Here is a 22,691-nt window from a genome sequence, read left to right as displayed (position 1 = left end):
GTGTATAAAACTGAACCAAGCCCCATCATGCGACACATCAAACTGCGGCGATTTTTGTAACCTTTAGCATGGTTGACGAATTTTGTGCGGAAATCAACACTGGGGACTATAAATTCCACGATTTCGGCCCAAAATTAAATATGGCAGCCTTATATTTAAGACGACGGCATAAAATTCAATATGGCGGCTCGAAATTCAAGACGGCGGTTGTTAATGGCGTTTAAGGCTCTAAAACCTTGCAATATGGGGTTTATTTGGTATGGAGATGATGTTCGAAGTCCAAAACTGGCGACCAGAATATCCAAGATGGTGGTCTAAAATCCAATGCACCATGCATTATAGGCATATTTGGTATGGAGAAGATGTCTGGAGTCCAAAAATGAGGACCAGAATATCAAATACGGTGGTCTAAAATCCAAGATACTTAGCTGCTCCAAATTCAAGATGACGGCTGTTTATTGGAGTTTTAGGCCCTAAACCATGCAGTATGGACATATTTGGTATGGGCAAGATGTCTTCAAAAATGGAGACCAGAATATCCAAGATGGCGGTCTAAAATTCAAGATAGCTGCTTCAAATTCAAGATGGCGGATGTTTGATAGTGTTTAAGGCTCTGAAACCATACAATATGGATACATTTGGTAAGGGGAAGATGTCCGCAGTCCAAAACTAACGACCAAGATATCCAAGATGGCGGCTCTAAATTCAAGATGGCGGCTGTATAATGAAGTTTTAGGCCCTAAATCATGCAATATGGGCATATTTGGTATCGATAAGTTGTCCAGACTCCAGGCGCCTAAAATGACGACCAGAATATCTAAGATGGCGGCCTAAAATCCAATATGGTGGCTCAAAATTCAATATGGCGGCCGTGCAAAAAAAAATTCCATACAATAAAAATTCTAATTCTTATTTTTGCACAATTCGTCGAGAAATCATGTTACTTTTTTGCACGGTTTTTCGAATTTTAAACCAAAAACTTTTTTCGCACGGTACGCATCCCGCGTGCAAAGAAAGAATCGGGTATATTTGGTATGGGGAAGTTATTCGGAGTCCAAAAATAGTGACCGGAATATCCAAGATGGCGGCATAAAATCCAAGAAGGTGGCTCAAAATTTTAGATGGTGGCTGTTTACTGGAGTTTTAGACTGTAACCGTTCAAGAATATTCACGAGGTTTTTGAAACAACATGGCTTAAGCGCAACTCCCGAAACTCGAGAAACCACCTGTCGTTTTGACTTTGCCCGACTTTGAAGACTTTTCCCTCAGGGGCAAGGATGGAAATCTAGTGATCATGATAGGATCCCAAATGTGTCGCGGTTGGAAGGCATCGCGCGATCGTAGCAACAACAATAGAATTTTGTCGTCAAGCATTCATAACAACCCATGCTCCGCGAATAATGAATCGCTCGGCATGTGCGGCCGCGATGCCATCGTTATCATGAAGTCGAAATGATAAATTTCGATTTTCGATCAATTTTTGTGCATTCTTATTGCTGAAGCTTCACGATCTGCATATGAATGTAATATTCCAGATCATGAATTTTGGTTCCGGGTGCAAAAGTGGCCATAATCGTGATGAATAAAGTTTATCGCGACTTGTAACATGATCGGATAACGATAGATCCTGCGATAAAGCGTGCATCAGATGTTTGATTGCTCTGTGATATGAGCACAGCGCGAGAGTGTCGCATCATGCCACCGCAAGATCAACGGCTATCTTTGATTGTTCGTATGGTGTATCATTTATCGTTAGAAGTGATTTTCTTCCATCCTTGCTCAGGGGACTCGTGAACGGCTTCACTATTATCCAACGAACCCGGAAATACGCCACCTTACCCTGCCCACTTACGATATAGAAAACCCCGACCTAAGCTCTTTCGATTCGTACGCTTGGGATGGAAGGTGGAAGTTCAGAGGGTTTATTTACCTCAACCGTAAAGATATAAGTTAACTGTAAACAGTAAATTCAAATTCAACTATTTAACGGATTTATTCTAAAATTTTCGCAATTGCAAACTAGATTTCATTAATTATTCGGAACTAACTAATTCGGGTTGGACCTTTTATTTACACAAGTTTAAGGGTTGGAAAAAATGGAAACAATCATGGCCATGAAATAAGGTTTCCACGTACCTGCGCAGGTTTTGTTACCCTGAAGCGTTGACTCGTTGTCCTCCGACGACGAACGGTTCCGGCCCTTGCCGGAGCTGAACGAGGGATGCCTGTTGCGGTGGTAGATCCCTGTCGCAATGACGATGACGATGCTTGGCCCCTGTCGCTGTAGTGATGGCGGCAGCGATGAACTCTAGAGCTCGGGAGTATGGCCGAAATATCGGTGCGAAGGAGGTGGAGGCTGGACGGAAGGCTTCCGATTTGTCGATTCCTCAAGAGCTTTCGCTACGACGGATTGTCGAGCTTCCCGGGTTGTGACCGTCTCCTCGGGACAAAGAGCCAACGTACCCTTCGCACGGCTTCTCCTTGTGGGTTCCACCGTACGCGATGAAATGAAACTCCTCGCCTTCGGATAAGATTCGGTCCTACGCACGACACTTGGCTACGTACGCGGACCGTGCTCTCGGTACTCTGTCCACTAGGGGGTTGTAGCGTGAGGTGGACTTTAACGACGGCTATTGGCGACCGCTGGAGAACTTCGTTCGCTATCTAACGAACTTCAGCTCGCTCCGTTTAGCTACCTCGAAAGGCGGGCCTTTGCGGATTCCCGAGCTCAAGAATGTCGGTCCGAGTACCTCGGACGAGAAGGGCGCCAGGGACGCCACGGGTAACCCCTAATTGACTCCGCTTGTCACACAAATTGATTCCAGCCCGTACAATAAAAAGCGCCTTGGCGCTGGAAATAGTCCAACGCGAACAGTCTAAATTAGTCACTTGTCAAGTTAAATTCCTTAAAAAACTAAATTTACCTTTTTGTACGAACCCAAAATACGAAACGTAGAAGAATCGCAAAAATAACCACGGTCTATCTGACCGGAAACCACGTACAATTTTACTAAATTAACGAAAAAGACGCAAAAACCGTTTTAAACACTTTCCATGAATTCACTTTTTTACACAAAATTACCTTCGGTACGGAAACGAAAGGCTCAGATTGATCTGATATACTGCACTTATCGATACTTAAAAACCGCGATTACTTCCACACACCAGCCTTATGATGAACGAAATGATCGAGCTTTGGTCAATTTTCCCTTAAATAAACTTCTTAAACAATCCCCTATTATTCGAATAATCGCGCCAACGAAGAATTCGAATGGCGATCTAAATTATTGGTGCATTCCTAGGTTCGTCAAGATGGTTTACATGAGTTATGTATATTTGGGAGCCATCACTGCACTCACTACGTCATTTTTATAGCATCTGGTTTAGCCGAGACACAAACCAACATACACGTATAGCTCTAGTTTCTAATTCAAACGAGCAAAGTCAAGACGAATTTGAATGTCGAATCTAATCTAAACAGTTTTATATTATAGCGATAATTATTTTATGGCATAATTCTGTTAATGAATTCAAAGCGTGATTTTACTTAAAAAGAGAAAAACGTCAAAGTGTTTTTCAATGTAGTTAAATAATTATTAAAGCAAAATATTTACAATAAACTAAACTCAAAGCAAAACAATTTTGCTTAAAAAAATAAAAAAACGTCAAAACGTTACAAGACTCTTAAGGACAAGGTATTTGGAGTACATTGCTAAAAATTTCTAGAGCACCGTTTTTTAGAACCGTTGAACGGATTTGGATGAAAATGCATCACGCTAATTGTTCAGTGGTTGTCAACAGCGTGATGCATTTTAATCCAAATCCGTTCAATGGTTCTAAAAAACGGTGCTCTAGAAATTTTGAGCAATGTACTCCAAATACCTTGTGCTTAAACCATGCATTATGGGCAGGCTTGTAAACATTCGACACTTTTCACTACCTTCGTTTCGTTGCCGCGGTCGGGTGTCGGCTTGCTTTGTTTCATTCGAGCGCGACCGCTACCTCTTACACACAACACGAGCGGCAGAACGAAGATCAATAAACAAAAAAGTGGATCAAATCATCGTCGTCTGACACGGTGACATTTGTCTAATTTCAGCTTTTCGCAAGATTTCAGCCAATTTTGATTGGCTAGATTGGTAGAATATTAGTTTAATCGTGTCTGATAAATCGATTACAACACATACATTTATACAAAACAGCTCTCTTTATGGGAAAGACAGGAATAACAAAACCGAACCATCTCCCGAAGACGCAATCGTGGTCAAGCGCATTCATTCGACATTTTTGTTCCGGACAGTAGTTTGATCGCTTGTGTTGCGAATGTTGGAGACAAAGGCAGCCGAATATCGACAAAAAGGTGTCAAAGACTGTGATCGCTAACAAGACTCATTATGGGTATATATAGAGCATGGAGAATATGTCCTGAGGTCAAAACTGGCGGCTAGAATATCCAAGATAGCGATCTAAAATCTAAGATGGCGTTCTTTTTTTTTTTAGTTTAGGGCGTCATCATCAAAAGCCAGATAAACGATATGACTTCTGGTGCCATGAAATGGATTTGTGTTAAACGTATGAAAGTGCGAAATTCATCAACATGTCACTTGAGTTTTGTTGAAATGGGTTTTGGAAGGTAGGAGAAAGACGCTATCACCGCTAGGTGGATTAATTTGGGTTTTTTTATTCCTTTCGACCTATTGTCATTAAATTTTTTGTCTTTCGACCGTCCGTCATAGGTTCATGTCACCGAGATCTACATATGTTCCCTCCTCTCAAGTCCCTTAGTCTCCCTTCTGGTCCTCTTTAAAATCCCCTGAGAAGCCCCTTTTGCACTACCTCAGATCCTCTGTTGCTCCCTTCATAAGCCCCATTTTCCCCTATTTCCTCTCCATCCCTTAGATCTTTCTGAGACCTTCTTTTGTCCCTTGCCCTCAAACGCCCAGGTATCGACACATTGCAGATGATAAATGCATTGCAGATGATAATATAGTTCTCACTAGTGTAGTAATAACTGGTGTTCCAGTTTATAAAAAAAAAGATTGACAGCGGTGGGATTCGAACCCACGCCATTTCTGACTGGTGCCTAAAACCAGCGCCTTAGACCGCTCGGCCACGCTGCCGTTGTGCGTTGATACGCACCGTTTATATTTCTTATCGCTAAACGCTTCTTATGTCGCTTCGCATTAAGTCGGTCAATGATTATTATTTCAACAGCTCATTAGTTTAAAATTTATCAGCCAGCCGCAAATCCATTATCGTTCTTTTGCTCCACACAAATGGTCTAACTCTACGGCCCAGCACTACTGTTTCCAACCCAGTAATGGGTGCGCTCCAAAACAACTTCCCCCATTAAAGTCAGAGCCAATTTCGCTTTCACCTTGTTCTCACAATTAGCAGGACGGCGATTTGAACAAATGGATCCACATGTAAAATTCATTCACCCAGAGATAAGCTCGGTCCTTCACCCACATTCATCCACATCCAGACTACCCACTAGTTTACCTTCTTCTATTTAGCGTACAGGTGTATAGAGAGTAGAATTGCCAACCCGAGAGAGGGCCTCTGGTCTTGTCGTCGCCACTGGCGCTGCAGGGCACCAGAATAGATGAAGAGCGATTTAAAATCATTTTATTATTATCACTTTAATCACTTCTTCTTCTTCGAGGCGATAGGGTTTCAACCGAGTCTTAGCTCGAGGAGAAGCGTACAAAACATGGGCACCATTATCTTGGGAGAATGGTCTTTGCGACTGTTGGAATACTTGTATGGATTATAAATATAATTTGAAAATCCTCTGAGTAACGAAAACTTTTGAACAGCATACAAAACTTTGGAATACTTGTACATAAATGACAATATTTCATCAAATATTCTGACAAATGTTGTAACTATTAGCCAATTTGTTGCGTATTTTGTGGGACACATCAACGACTCAGACAGTATCTGCATTCAGCATGCCGCTCGCTGTGGTGCTCTCGCTCGAGGCCACTTTCAACGCACGAACATTATCGGTTCGGAGATAGAGAACGGTGTGGTGGTCCCGAGACGGTGTGGGAGGTGGGCTTATGTTTGTTTTGTTCATGATGTTGCTGTTATTTAGATTTCCAATGAATTGGAGGCTTTCCACACATTTTCCTATCTCCATGAATAGATAGGCATGCAAAGTAGTGGCAACAAGAGGTTTAATAAAACTTAATGTGGGGGTCCGGTAATTAACTATGTGAATGAATTTGTGTTGGATTATTTATGCCTATGATTAGGATTTCCGATTATGTTTAAGGTCTGGCTTGCGATCTAACATAAAAGGAAAACTTTTCGACCGCAGCATTTACTTAACGAACCTGAAGTTGATATTGACATAAATTAAAATGACTTTTCTGGACTATTTAATGTGTGCACAGAAGGCTCTTTTGGGCTTTCTTTAATTTCGATGATACACTTTTCAGACACTGCACAGTGGGAAAAAAGTGGACCCAAAATCGCAACTTTTAGAAGCCGCTGGTTTGAAAAGACATCGAAGTCCTATTTATATGTAAAAAAATGACAAGAAATCGAATGATGGCGGTCTCGTCATGTGCAGACCACGGGATATGACCCATTTTGCCGCATTTGCCCCTTTTTTGCACTATTTTAATGCAAAACATAACAATGAATGAAGATAAACCTCTGCCGTTGATATATATTCCATAAAAAATGTTGAATACTATAGCATAGGTTGTTTTCGATTGAAGTTTAACATTGTTTTGATGTCTAGATCACTGTAATTCCCCATTTCGCCCCATAATACTTAACAATTATAAAAAGTAGTTTTTTTTTTCATTTTTTTTTCAAGCTGCTTTCAATTTTTCGTGATGCAAATATTTATATAAAATCGGGATAGAGTTGATTTCCACTATAACAGAGCACGAGAAGAGACCAATTTTGCCCCAATTCACCATAATTTTTCGTGTTTCGTTGAAAAATTTTACTAAAAAGCATTTGAAGATCTCTACTGAAGGGCTGCATCAATGAAAATTGTTCAATATTTTAGCAAAGATGATCCACAAGGAGGGTGGAACATTTTCATGTTGCCCAGATGACAATAATGTGTCATTTTGCCCCATATTCCCTAAATATTATTGATATTAGTTTTTTTTCATAAATTTCCAAGCTTTTTTTTTTCGAAGTTTCCATGCAAATTATAGCAAACACGATGCAAATACTCTTACGAAACGAGATAAAGTTGGTTAACATTATAGAAAAGCACAAGATAAGCCGTATTTTGCCTCAATGCACCCTAATTTTCATGTTTCGGACCAAAAAGCTGATGATCTACAATTTTTAGCAAAGATAATTCACAACGAAGAAGGAATATTTTCATGTTGCCTATAACACGATAATGCCCCATTTTGCCACACTTTCCTTTAGTGCTAGAAACATTTGCTTTTCCATAGGATTTGAAGCTATTTTTGACGCATCCATGTAAATTATAGCAAGCACTATACAAATACTCTTAAGAAACGATATAAAGTTTATTTCCACCATGGATGAGCATGGAATGTAATTTTGCCCCAGTCTCACTTATTTTCATGTTTTAGTGTAAAATTTGACCAAAAAGCATATGGAGGTCTCAGCTGATGATCTACATCCATGAACATTTTCAATATTTTAGGAAAGATGATCTACAACGAGAGTGATATATTTACATGTTGTAAATATCAGGATAATGTCCGATTTTGCCCCATATTCATTAAAAATAGAGTTTTCATATGTTTTTAAGATGTTTTTGATGTTTGCTTGCAAATTATATTGATCATGGCTGTTAAGAAACAAGATAGAGTTGATTTTCATCATATCATCATATCATCATCAGAATATGACCTCTATATTTCCCCAAATTCACCCCAATTTTCATGATTCGGTGCATAATTTGAGCACGAAGAAGATGGAGGTACCTGTTGCTAATCTACATATCTGTAAAACGTTCACTACTTTAAAAAAGCTAATTCGATATGGGACTGGTTCAGCAATTCCTATAGAAAATCATTAATTCATAATTTATCCAGAAATTTATCACAGATTTCAAACATATTTCTTGGGTGCCTTCCGGAACGGTTCCATTAGTTTCATGAGAAATTCCTCCAGGGACTCTCAGAAAATCTTCCACAGATTCCTTCAGAAAAAAAAACTCCTTCAAAAGAATTCCACCAAAAAACTTTCAATGATCCATTTAGAAGTTCCTACAGGGATTTATGCAGAAGAGATAAAAAAAAATCAGAAGTTTCTAAACGAATTACTTCAACAAATCCTCCGATATATTTTTTTCTTTCAGAAATTACAGCCGTTTCTTCAGAAACTCGTCCAGATATACCGGGTATTCCTCTACGAACTCCTCCATATAGAGATTCTTCATTTCTCAAGGATTTTCGCGTAAATTTCTCCACGATTGAGGAAGCCTCCAGGAATTTCTCCATGGATTTTCAAAAGGAATTTCTCCAGAAGTACTTGCTATGGTTTTCTACAGGATTTTTTTTTCTCAATAGAAATCTTAACAAACCCAGGTGATTTTTCAGATACTTCTACCGGTAGTCCTTCAAAAATCCTCCGGGATGTTAGTAAGGAATTCTTGTAGGAATTTACTAATTTTCTATAGAAATTCTTCTAAGAATTCCACCAGGGGTTTTCTTCAGGATTCTTCAGATATCTTTCTAAAAGTATAACTGGGATTTCTACAAGAGTCAGACTAGACAATCACAAAAATAATCTTAGATTTTTTTTTTAATTTTTCCCCGGATTATTTCTGATTTTTTTCCAATGATGGCTGAATGAACTCCTACAATACATATTTTAAAGATTTCTTCAGATTTTTTCTGCGACTTTTTTTTCGGAAATTCTTTTTAGGATTTCTATACAGATACTTTAAGAATTCTTCCAGGGATTTTTACAAGTTCTTACATCGCAGTTTCTTAAATAAGCGCAATTTTTTTTTATTATCGACCGTTTTTTTTTTCGGACAAAGAAAATTGTCACAAAGAGTTGGAATAAGAAGAGCCACTCTCTTCTTTGACCACTCTCTTTTTTGACGCGAAATTGTCGCAAAATTTTAAAGTTATGATGAGCTTATTTTTTTTTAATAAGAGGTAGTTATTCTTTTGTTTTGAGAAGCAAAACTACTGTTACATTTTTTGTTACTTGCTCTTGAAATTATTCCATGGATGGACATTCTCATCAGAAATCACTAACACAAAAAATTTTGAGAGTGTAAAACATGTTACACACATTTTGGATTGTAATGAGTGCAATGAGTGCAGTACTGGTAAAAATAAAATCTGAATCCTGAAGTTTGAACTGAAACTCAGAAGTAATTTGAAATGTTATTGGCGAACGACTTTCAAAATTACAGTAAAACCTCCATGAGTCGATATTGAAGGGACCATCGACTCAAAGAATAATCGAGTAGTGGAACAAAAATCCTTTAGGAAGCTTTTTGGGGGGACCATCATAGTAACCCAGAAATTATTTTTCAGTATGGAAAAATTTACCTCCATGAGTCGATATCGAGTCAAGGAACATCGACTCATGGAGGTTCGACTGTATATTAAATAATTTTGAAACTTTTCGAAATTGTTCCGTGGGGGCTTGAAGGTTTCGACAAAAAAATATTTTCACAATACTGGAAAGCCACCACGAAACAATTACATTTTGATAAGACTGACAAGCTCCCTAAAATATTTCTAAATTGCAGAGATTAAGTATATTCTACAGAGTTGTATATACTGTAAGAGTAAACAATTTTGCGGTAGCACTTAAGCCAATATACAGCCCTTCAAACTTGACCATTTTGTATTAAAAATGACGAATGTGTACTTTATTCTTACCAGAGCATACCAGTACTGTAGTAACTTTTTTTTAAATCTTTTCTCGTATCATTGAAGAATAAGGTGAAGCAAAGTAAAGTATTTACATTAAATCGTCCCCTTAATGCTAGAACCAGGTAACTCGTTTGGCGAAATCGCGAGCAATTTGTTTATATCTGAACGTACACCACAAAAACATAAATTTGTCGATTGAAACTACAAAAACACATAATGTTTCGTCTTTTCAGACCAACAAAGAGTTTGTTTTATAGCAGGATAAGTTTTACCGATCATTTTTACCCGCACTTCTCAAAACGAGTCACCTAGTTCTAGCATTTAGGGGGCGAAATATGCTTCGTGGTAAACTTTTACAATACAACATAAGAAAAACCCCAGATTATTCCACCTAGTGGTGAAAGTGCCTTTCTCGTCGAATATGTACTCATGATCCGTCGACGTTAGCCTAAATATTCCTGAATCCTGAGAACACTTGATATAGAAAAGCAACAATTTTAACAAAGCCATCATAAATTTGGGAAACTTATTGATGGCACACATTCCGATGTTATGTTCAACGACAAAACAGAGCTGACAAATATCAGACCTCTCAGTTGACTTCTTGACTACCTTAACTTCATTCAAAATTACACATCATTGACGATCTTCGACAAGGTTTTTTTCAGCACACTTTAGGCTTTATTTTATTATTCTTGGCTACACTATTCATGTAAAAGATGACCTCCCTCTGAGAAAAATGCAGAAAAGATAAATTTTCCTTTTCAAATTTCGATCGCAATGAGAAGAGCTCATCCAGCCAAATTATGAGCAGTAATTTTAGGGATTGGAAATACTTTATTGGGATTGGAAATACTTTATTTGGTGTTGATGCGATCAAATTATAATTTTCTTATTAACCCTCCATCAGTCGCATCAAAAAAAGTTACACGAGCGGTCGCGTCGTGTACTCAGTACACGGCATACGCTTTCAATTATGGTTTACATGCTTTACTAGATACAATGTTGATGTCTTCAGCAAAAATGTTAACTGGATAATGCGCGTCTGATAGTGGACATGTGGAACCGGTCAACACGATCTGGTCCTGTCCCGGGTGTCGGAATGGCCCTCGCGGGAACCTGTTTCGTGGACATTTCAGTTATGGAACCAAAACTAGGCATGCGACGGCTCTATCTTCATGATTTTCCATATCCATTATTTTGGTAACCATGAAAATGTCCAGTGACCTCCCTGGCCAACCCGTGGCCACCGGAATGTGCCCTGGAGGAACCTGTTTCGGGGACATTTTGGCATTGACGCCAAAAGTAGGCATGCGACGGCTCTATCTTCATGATTTTCCATATCCATCATCTAGGGTAAATCGCCAATTGTTGCACACCTCATAAGAAAAGCATGGAGTGTGCAACAATTAGCGAGGTTCAAGGTGTGCAATAACTCTGTATGAGGCGGTCATGCTTATAATTTCGCTTATAACATGGTGAATCCGTTAATTTGATACATATTTGCCTCCCAAAAGCGTTTTTGTATTGTTTAAAAATATGTCCAATCCAGTTTTTGTAATTTTCGAATAGAAAGAAATAAAAAATAGTTTTTTTTTTTGCTTCACGGAGCCGAAATTTTTTGTTTTGTGAATTTGGTTACCAACTGATTTGTATACAGTCATACCTCGGTATAACGTAGCCTCGATATTACGTAACTCAGTATAACGTAACTTTTACCTCGATATAACGTAACTTTTTTATGGTTCCAATGTTTTACTATTTGAATAATAAACGTGATTCACAGAATAGTCTTTATGATATTACGCTCCTCCTGGAACCAAGTCTACTAACCAGTTTAGCGATATACGAACACTTTCGCAGTTATATGACAGTTTTTGGTGTCAGTAATTTTGTTTAACTGCTAACTGCAACATGTTTACGTTTCACTTAACGAATGAAATTGAGTAACTGCAACGCCTGACAGATGTCATAAAGCCATCAATTGACGTAAAATGGACGTAAACTTCATGCGACTGTTCATAGGCCAGAAGAACTTATTCACAGCATCAGTTACTTCTGCATTTCGTTATATGAAGATCCTGCTTTTTCTCTTCGTTTAATTCATCCACATTCATTCAATTCCTCCAGCCTATTAGGGCAAACATAACACATCATTTTGACGTTTGGCGGTGCGATAATTCCAAATTTGTTGAACTTACCGGACTTACAGGTAAAAAGCATTGCAGTTAAACCGTTTGCACCGACCGAACGTCTATTGTACTTACTCTTGACATATCATTCCTACTGAAACATAGCCTTCCAACTCCAAAAGACATGACAGTAGACAGCAGTGAAAGCAAATTCGGTTTCATGCGATACTGCGAGTTATAACGCCGGGGCAAGTCCGCCTAGTCTTAGAAGAACCCTGCAGAAAATCGCTCAAGAAATTCTCTGATAAATCCCTAGATAAATTTCTTGATAAATTTCTGGCGAAATTTTGTGATATATCCCACGGATGAATTATTTCGGTGGAAATATTTCAAAAGTATTCTATTCTTCCTAAAGGAATTCATGGAATAATCACATGAAGAATTTATGTAGAAATGCCACGTGGAGTACCAGAGGGAATTTCTGGAGGGATTCAAAGCAAACTTCTAGAGGAATCACAGCGAAAATCTATGAAAAAGGGGAAATTCCTTAAGGAATCATTAAAAGAAATGCTTTGAAAGAAAATGAGGCATCCCTCTTACCAAGTACTGAATGTCTCTTTAATAAAGACAAATCAATCAATGAGGCATCCCTGGAGTAATTCAACAGGGTTTCCTGGAACCAGCAATCTTTGAATGGGTCTCTGAAGAAATTCCTGGTGGTTTTTGCCGACATCCTGAGTTTTCGGAAGAATTACCGGTGAAATCCCTGAAAAAAAACTAGAAAAGAGTTCAAAATGTGCAGAATAAGTACCAGCAGGAATTACTGGGTGAATCTCAGCAAATACTTATTTAGCAGGAAGGTATTAGAGCATTGCAGGTATGACTGGGGGAATCCCAGTAAAAATTTTAAAGGGAATGGCAGGATGAATCCTTGCAAAAATCTCTGGAATCCCATGGGGAATCCTAGAGAAGCCACAAGGGAAATTCCTGGAGGAATCATATCGAGAACTTTTGGAGTAATAGGACAGATCGGTGAAGTACTAGATTTGTAGTAATGAGCTGAATTTTTGTATGGTGAGAAGTTCAATTCTCCGTTTCTGCAATGAAATAGTGCAAAAAGCGAGGATACTATTATTCCTTACCTAATTTGATGCTGTTTGAGCAAAAATTTGGGCAACAGTGTTGTTGTTTTCTCCATTTCTTGCAACATAAATATCATAGTTATCCATAGTTTTGCTCAAACAGCATCAAATTAGGCAAGGAATAATTATACTGCACGCTTTTTGCACCATTTCATTGCAGAAACGAAGAATTGACCTTCTCACCATACACAAATTCAGCTCATTACTACAATTCTAGTACTTTACCAATTGTGTCCTATTTCAAAGCCCTTTTTAGAGGAATCCTAGCAGATTAAAGCTAGTAGGAATAAATGGAGGAGTTTGAATCCTTGAAAAAAAAAAACTCTAGAGGAACTCCTTCGAGAATTTCAGGATAAATCACAGAAGGTATTTCATTAAGAGATTCCTGGGTGAATTCCCGAGTGAATTTTGGAGGAATCTCAAGAGGAATTCTAGGAGGCATTATCGTATAGGAAATTTTGAATTTTCCCCTGCTGAAAATGAAATGATGTACACTCCAACGCTACCTGCTAGGGGATTTGTTATTTTTAATCACATGAACAGGTAACGTTTGACGCTTGAGCAGTTCGGTATGTAAAAATGAAAAATAATCTTGTTTTATGCGATATTGGTTCAAATAGTTAGATATAAAAAGGTATACTATAAAGTTGACTTTTGAAGATAGGTATATAAAATACAACAATAAAAAAAAACATTTAAACAAGGTTAAAAATCATTGTTGAGTGAATAACATAATTTGGGGGGGGGGGGATCTTTTTTGGCTTCGATATAACGTAACTTTGATATATCGTAACGAACATAAAAATGTAGTTACGTTATATCGAGTTATGAATGTTTACTAATATTAGTTTGGGCGATCCACGGTACTCACAGCTGCTTAAGAATAGTGAAATGTTATGTATAAAAATTACTACTGAATTCGTCAGTAAATCATTGTTAAATATTATAGGGAAAATTTATAAAAAAAAAAAACGTCCGAAGAGATCGTAAGGGGAAACATTTTTTGAAAAATAATAAACCAGTCACACTTATTCAAATAAGATGATAAAGTACCATCTAAATTTTACATTTACATCGTTTTCAACCATATAAGAATTGAACACAATCAACTAAATACATGTTGGATGGTAGAGTGATGAATGCAAACGGCTGAAATTAGAAAAAAAAATCAATAAACTTTATGTTACCACATTGATATCACAGTTGATTGTGGTCAAAGGTTTAGACCTATGGTGGAACCACTGTGCAGCGTCCTTGCATTATAAGAAGTACGCAGTTCGCAAGATTTTTTGGCCTATCTCGATGCGTGGAAAATTCAGGTAAGGAATCGCTCGAGAATGAGGAAGCTTTTGATTATTCTTGAATCTAGTACGGAACTGAGAAGATACGTCAAATCAAATGAAGCTCTCTGTGTTGAAGTTCTTGACCATCCGGTAAAGAAAAATAATGAACTGAACGGAAATTACTTGAGCGATACCTAGCATAAACCCGTGGCCACAGGAACATGTTAGAGGACGGCTCTATCTTCATAATTTTTATATTCATTGTCTTGGTAACCGTTACCCCCAGTGGCCACGAGTGTGACAGATAGGTCACTGGTCCTATTTTGATAACGAAGGTGAAAAAACATGAGGAGCCATGGGAAAAATGTATTCGGAACAGGTTTCTTCAGGGCAAATTGCAGTGGCCAGAGGTTAACCAGAGAGATGACTGGCACTGTTCACAGTTACAAAGATGATGTACATGAAACATCATGATGATAGAAAACCACTATATCCACAGTTGTGAAGGCGTGATTATTCAGTATATGCATGCTGATGGTGACAGGTTTGATTCGCGGTCGGTACTGGAACTTTTTGTAATGGATTTTTTCTTAGCTTTCTTCGTTATAGAGTATCTTTGTGCCTGCCACACGCTATATACATGCAAAATGATCATATGCAAAGGAAGCTCTCAGTTAATAACTGTGGAAGTGCTCATAGAACATTAAGCTGAGTATCAGGCTTTGCTCCAGTAGTTACACAAAAAAGAAGATGAAGATCATGGAGATAGAGCCCTTGCATGGCTGGTAGCCACGGGTTAACCAGAGAGGTCACTCGCACTTTTTTTTCGGTTACAAAGATGATGGATATGGAAAATCATGAAAATAGAACCGTCGCATGCCTAGTTTTGGTGTCATGGTCAAAATGTCCTCGAAACAGGTTCCTCCAGGGCACATTCCGGTGGCCACGGGTTCGCCAGGGAGGTCACTGGTTATTTTCATGGTTACTAAAATAATAGATATGGAAAATCATGAAGATAGAGCCGTCGCAAGCCTAGTTTTGGTGTCATGGTCAAAATGTCCTCGACACAGGTTCCTCCAGGGCACATTCCGGTTTCCACAGGTTAGCCAGGGAGGTCACTGGTCATTTTCATGGTAACTAAAATAATGGATATGGAAAATCATGAAGATAGAGCCGTCGCAAGCCTAGTTTTGGTGTCATGGTCAAAATGTCCTCGACACAGGTTCCTCCAGGGCACATTCCGGTGGCCACGGGTTCGCCAGGGAGGTCACTGGTTGTTTTCATGGTTACTAAAATAATAGATATGGAAAATCATGAAGATAGAGCCGTCGCAAGCCTAGTTTTGGTGTCATGGTCAAAATGTCCTTGACACAGGTTCCTCCAGGGCACATTCCGGTGGCCACGGGTTCGCCAGGGAGGTCACTGGTTATTTTCATGGTTACTAAAATAATAGATATGGAAAATCATGAAGATAGATCCGTCACAAGCCTAGTTTTGGTGTCATGGTCAAAATGTCCTCGAAACAGGTTCCTCCAGGGCACATTCCGGTGGCCACGGGTTAGTCAGGGAGGTCACTGGACATTTTCATGGTTACCAAAATAATGGATATGGAAAATCATGAAGATAGAGCCGTCGCATGCCTAGTTTTGGTGCCATAACTGAAATGTCCACGAAACAGGTTCCCGCGAGGGCCATTCCGACACCCGGGACAGGACCAGATCGTGTTGACCGGTTCCACATGTCCACTATCAGACGCGCATTATCCAGTTAACATTTTTGCTGAAGACATCAACATTGTATCTAGTAAAGCATATAAACCATAATTGAAAGCGTATGCCGTGTAACGGTCTGGTTCACAAAAAAGTTACACCAGCGGTCGCGCCGGTGTACTGAGTACACATTCAAAATGTGAGGTTGGAATTACGTATTTTTCGAGTACTTTCCGTGCATTTTTTTCATTTTTTTTTTCTGCCTTACTAACAAGAAGAAGAGTGGATCCTGGAATAGGACCAACACCCGGTTCAATTTGGTGCGAATTTCGATTATTTTTTTGCATTTTTCTGAGATGCGTGTACTCAGTACACGCAAGCGACTGATGGTGGGTTAATGATTGATCCATCCTATACTATATATTTACACTGCAGAAATCTGAAATGGTGTGATTTGATGAGATCACTTTAGTCACGATTTTGATCTCTTGCATACATGAAGACTTTTAATCTTACCCAACGTTTACCAGGCTATTAAACAATTCCACGATTTGATTTATCGCTAACATTGATTTTGTTCACTTTCATGATTCCGCTATTTGATGTGCCGCATGCATGGGTTTGGTTCAATTTTACGTTTGACCACTTTCGGCGGGAAACCTGGAACTCATTCCATGACACTACCGATTGTCCCAAATATGGTCTCAGACTGTTTTCTTGTCTGTTCATCAGGTTACCTAAAAAGTCGCGAATTGACATTTGACCAATTTCGGCGGGACACTCGGAACCCGTTTCGGATCACTACCGGTGGATTTCTAATGTTTTAAGAAGAAACATTGACCAGTCATCTGACATGGATGATCCATTGTTTGCTTTCCGCGTAAAGCGAACAATAGCGCGTTAAGATTTTCTTTTTGGATTGTTTAAATGAGGAAAAATTGTCGAGAGTATCGCGTTGTTCTTTGCTGTGCATGCATCGCTCCTGTATGGGGTGAACTGTGATTTTATATGTTTTTGTTACAGTATTTGACCTTTTCGCATTTTTGTTTCTTTTTGTCTTGTATTTAAATGCAGTTTTTGTTTTTAGTTTTTATAGTTATGTATTAGTTATAAGAGGTCATCATTGGGGCATAAGATGTCTGTTGATGTTAATAATAAATAAATAAATCATAAAAATGACTACTTTGACGATGAATTCGTTCAGGACAAAGATAGGCAACAGAAATATCTACAAAAGAAAGCCAAATAATTTGAAATTGATCAAACGGTTCAAAAGTTATCGGACTCTAAGTTAATTTTTTTAAGGATAAAATAAAAACATATTAGATCTTTAAAACCTCATATTTTGCGTGACTTTGAAAAAAAAGTTATACGCGTTTATTTGAAATTCAATTTGTGAGAAATTTATAAAAAAAATATTGAAAATCGGTTGAAAATTGAGAAAGTTATGGCACTTGAAGTGAAAACAACTTTTTATTACTCGAAAATTCAACTTTGAGGCGCCACCTCTTAATCTCAATATTTTTGGCTCAAACTCAGAGGTTTCTATGTTTATGTCATTTGAATCCAGAAGAGCTTACGAATTCCAGGTTTCAACAACTTCTGAAAAAATAAGCCGCAGCCTATTGTCCAATTCCTCAAAACTATTTACATTCTTTGATTTTCATGGAAACATCGACAATAACTTGAAAACTTATGAAAAAACTAGTGTTTCACAATTTTTAAGTAGTATGGGGCAAAATGGGACATTATCGTGATATGGACAACATGAAAATGTTTCACCCTCGTTGTGCATTATCTTTGCTATAATATTTAACGTTTTTCATGGATGTATATCATCCGTGGAGACCATCATGTTTTTTGGTTAAATGTTGAACCTGAAAATTAGGATGAATTGGGGCAAAACAGGTCATTTCTCGTGTTCTGGCATGGTTGAAATCATCTTTATTACTTTATAAACAGTATTTGAATCGTGATTGCTCTGATTTACATAGAAACTTCGAAAACAGTATAAAAAGTTATGAAAAAAAAACTAATTACAATAGTTTTTGAGGAATATGGGGCTAAATGGGACTTTATTGTACGCTGAGCAACATGAAAATCTTTACTATTACTTTGTCGAGCACTTGACACTGAAGAAGTCTGTAAGTCACAGACGAAATAGGCCTATCTGTCCGAAGATAAGCACAGTAGTAGAATTAAAAGGAATTTGCTCGTCCTTTCTAGTTTTTCTTTAAAAGAGTTATTCATTTTTTATTTTCTTTTGCAAAAGTAAAGTATTAGTGAAGTGTTTTTAAATTAAACTAGAGTCTGAAGAAACATGAAAATGTTCCATCCTTCTTGTGGATCATCTTTGCTAAAATATTGAACGTTTTTCATCAACGTAGATTGTTGCGGAGACAAGTCATCTTTTGCGCGATACACCAAAGATTGAAAGCAGCTTTCATGATGTGCAGCTTCAATGCTGTAATTCAATTTATTTTATTAATCTTAGTCTATTACTTATTCATTATATACATACATTTTAGTATTCTATTCCGCGCTATTAAAAGATGCGACCTCCTATCAACAGCTTTTTTCGCTAACTGCTATTTGGCCCGTGTTGCCAGTTTCACAGAGCATTTTCATCCCAACATAGATCATCAGTGGAGATCTTCAAATGGTTTTTGGTCAAATTTGGCACTGAAACATGAAGATAAGGGACAGTTGGGGCAAAAAAGACCACATCCCGTGCCACATTAATGAAGGAAATCAACTCTTTATATTTTTTAACAGTATTTGTATCATTATTCTCATGATTAGCACGGAAACATGGAAGACAGCTTGAAAATCAATGAAAAAAATAGTTTTTCATATTTGATAAGAAGTATAGGGCAAAATGGGGCATTACCGTGATCTAGACATCACAATAATGATTAACTTTAATCGAGAACAACTTATGCCATAGTATTCAATATTTTTCTGGAATATATATCGGCGACAGAGGTTTATCTTCACTTTTTTTTATGTTTTGCATTAAAATAGTGCAAAAAAGGGGAAAATTGGACAGAATGGGACATTTCCCGTGGTCTGCACAAGACGAGACCACCACCATTCGATTCCTTGTCATTTTTTACATATAAATAGGTCTTTGATGCCTTTCCAAACAAGCGGCTTCGAAAAGTTCCAGTATGTGCGCCCTTGCGAATCTAGGAAAATATGCTACATATGTATTTAAATTTTTCTAGGCAATTTTTAAGAAATTTTGCCAACAACGCCTTCGGAGATTTCTCTGAGAAATGCTTCAGGAACTCTTCCAGGTATTCTTTCAGTTAAAATACATAGTTGCCGTTAGAATTTTCTCCAAAGTTTCTCAGAAATTATTCCTTGAATTAATATAGGAACTCCATAATAAGGTGGGCTAATGAGACTCCTTTCAAAGTTGCCCCATGGGTTTATTTTAGAAATTCCCCAGGATTCCTTTGAGAAAGTCTTACACGGATTTGCTTTTTAAAGTTCTTTGGATTGCAAAATAAATTCCTTCTGATTTTTTTCAGAGTTTTCTTTAGATGGTCCTGAAATAACTTCAAGAACTGCACTAGAAAAGCATCAATGGGTTTCCTCAGAAAATCCTCCATAGATTCTTTCAGAATCTGAAGTTTAAAATATCTCAACAAATTGCTCCAAGGATTTTCTAGAGAATATTCCACAGTCTCCTTCAAAAATCCTCGCAAAGTTTCTTGGAGGTTCCTTCGAAAATTGTTTATGAGATTCCTCAATAAATGTGCCTAAGGACTCCTTCAAGACATCTTCTATGTTTTTTTTTCCAAAATTGCTACATGGATTTCTTCAGAAATTACTCCAGAAATTATGTCTGTTTTAACAGAAACCCTTACAACGGTTTCTTCTGAAATACTTTCAGGGATTCTTAAAAGAGATTTCCATCAGTGCTTTCTTCAAATCTTCTTAGTAGAATATCTAAAAATATCCTATACTAGCTGTCCCGGCAAACTTTGTCTTGCCGTCTTGTGGTGGTTTGACAGTTGTTGAGCTCAAAAAAGCACCGCACTCTAGATTGATTTCATTTCGGTCGTGTTGATTTCCTACCCAGCTCATGAAAAATCAGTACTTTATCAATTTTGTTACTTTTCTAGTTGATTTTTGTAACTTTTTGTACATATAAACACAGCCACCACGAAAACAAACCGAACCGTGCAAGAGCCATGTTGATCGGTTCATCCGTTCATGAGTTTTGTTGCCTCAAAGGGACTTCAAACTCATTTTTATATATATAGATGAATTCGTCTAGGAAGATTTTCATCGGTTCCTTATAAAATTCCGCGAGGGATTACTTTTGAAATTCCAGTAGGGATTCATTTGAAAACAAAAAAATGGAAATTTCTCCATGATTCGCTTTATAAATTCTTTCGAAGAAAATACTTTAGAGACTTCTTCAAAATTTATTTAAGAAGTCTACTAGAGATTTGTTCTGGAATTGCTTTAAAGATTCTAATGTAAATCGCCGCAGAAAGGTGTACGGAAGCTTATCCATTGAATCATCAAAAAATACTGCAAAAATTCTTCCAGTTGGATTGTAATTTTCAGGAATTCCTTCAGAATTTGCTCCAGAAATACCTCCGTGTATTTTCCCAAAAAAAATATCCGATATTCCCTCTAGTGATAACTCTACGAATTTTTCCATTAATTCTTCCAGGAGTTTATTCGGAAAAAAATTTCAAATAAATTTCGTCAAGAATTCTTTTAGAATTCTCGCAAAAGTGATGATGATGAACCTGTGCGTGTTAGTGGAATACCTGTAAGTAAAAAGAAGAAAATCGGGTTAAAAACTGTTCCTTTTAATTCCACTAAGAATTTGCATCCTTTGACAGATACGTCAAGTACAAGACACTGAAGATAACCTTACAGTTGAGGTCGAAATACGTATCTGTCAAAGGATGCAAATTCTTAGTGGAAATAAAAAGAACAGTACTCAACCAGATTTTCTTCTTTTTACTTTTTTTATTTAATCGCAAAAGTTTTTTTTATTGATTTTTACAGAAGCTTAACTAGACGTTTCCCCAGGAATTTTTGCAGGAATTCCTGTACACCGATTGGTTCAGCAACATTATCAGGAAATCCTCCAAGATTTTTATCAAAGGATTTCTTTAGGAATTTTCTTAAAAATTCCCAAACAAACTTTTCAAGAAATTCCAATTTTTTCTCGTAAACATAAGTCTAAACAAATTCCTCATTTCTTCAGACATTTCTTTAGGATTTTTTCTAGAAATTCATGCTCAGATTCCTTTGAAAACATCTACAGCGACTTTTCCAGAATTTAAGGAACTTCTTCAGACTTCTTCGAAAGCTTTTCAATGAAGTTTTTCTTGTCACAGAAACGTCTTCTATTTTTTTTTAATCATCCTAACATTTTTCCTCTGAGATTCCTACCGAAAACCCTAAAGAGATTTTTTTAGAAACCGCCCCACCGGTTCCGTCTGAAATATATCCTGGGATTCCTTCAGGGATACTTGCAAAAATTTGTTCGGATATTCCTTCTAGATTTTTTCCGATTTTTTTCCTGAACGAGCACAAAATTTCTGAAACATTACTCGAACGAATCCCTGGAGGAATCCCTCAAAAAATTCTGAAATAATTTTGGAATGAATGCCCGAGAGAATACCTGTAGAAAATTCTTTAAATACTTCCTTAATTGCTAGATAAAAAAAATCATGAGAATCTTCCGGAAACTTGGGAATTAACGCCAAGGAAAAATTGCTTTGAAATTACTGAAGATATTCCCAACGGATTCCTGACGATATCCATAAACGAATTTCTGTAGATATTATTATAAAAATGTCTACAGAAACTGTCAGAATTCCTAAAGAGTTTCTCAATTAATTTCCGAGGTTTTTTTTTGTCTCGCGGAAATACCTCAGGGGGAATATTTCTAAGATTGTCTAATACAGTGCATCAAAGTAATTTTTAGAGACATTTTTGTAAAAAATCCTGCAGAAATTGAAAAAAAAAACAGGTAGAACTCTTTAGAGAACCACTAGAGAATTTCAAGAAAAATGTCAAATGAAGCATCACCGGAAAAAAATCTGAATGAATCCCTGAAAAAAGGTCTGAATAAATCCTAAGCCATTCCTGCTGGAATTTCTGGAGAAACCTTGAGGGATTTCATGAAGAATCTATTGAGAATTTTCTTGAGGAATTGCATAATAAATACCTGATAAAATCTCAGAATATATGAAGTAACACTTTAAAGCACCTCTGACGAAATTCCAACTTTAATTTCTGAAAGAACTTCTTGAAAAATTTCTGAATTTCTCATGGAGAGGAATTTTTGGAAAATCTTCGAATTTCCATAAAAATATTCTCCTGGGACAGGATCTTTGAAAGAAATCTTTGGAAATTTTTTAAGAAGAATTGGTTTATAAACTTTTAAAAATATTCCGGGACAAGTCCCAAAGAAATGTGAAGGAAATTCTTATAATATTCCTGGAGGATTACCCTCAGAAATGTTTAAAGAAATACTTGCACAAACTTCAATAGCTATCCATGAAGTAATTTCCTATTCTAGAAAATTGCCAAG

At 37.4% G+C, this 22,691-nt stretch overlaps 1 protein-coding gene and 1 non-coding gene across 3 annotated transcripts in view; both read right to left on the bottom strand.

Moving 5' to 3' along the window:
• LOC115268599 (neuronal acetylcholine receptor subunit alpha-7-like) overlaps positions 1-22,691 on the bottom strand; it is a 437,921-nt gene that overhangs the window by 73,017 nt on the left and 342,213 nt on the right. The gene's annotated exons all lie outside the window — the stretch shown is intronic.
• On the bottom strand, positions 5,041-5,120 carry Trnal-uag (transfer RNA leucine (anticodon UAG)). Its single transcript has one exon. It is a non-coding gene; the product is annotated as a tRNA-Leu (tRNA).

The sequence above is a fragment of the Aedes albopictus genome, chromosome 2 (assembly GCF_035046485.1).
Source record: "Aedes albopictus strain Foshan chromosome 2, AalbF5, whole genome shotgun sequence".
Classification (NCBI taxonomy): Eukaryota; Metazoa; Arthropoda; class Insecta; order Diptera; family Culicidae; genus Aedes; species Aedes albopictus.
Note: the sequence above shows the minus strand (reverse complement) of the source record. Positions and strands in the feature narration are given on the sequence as shown.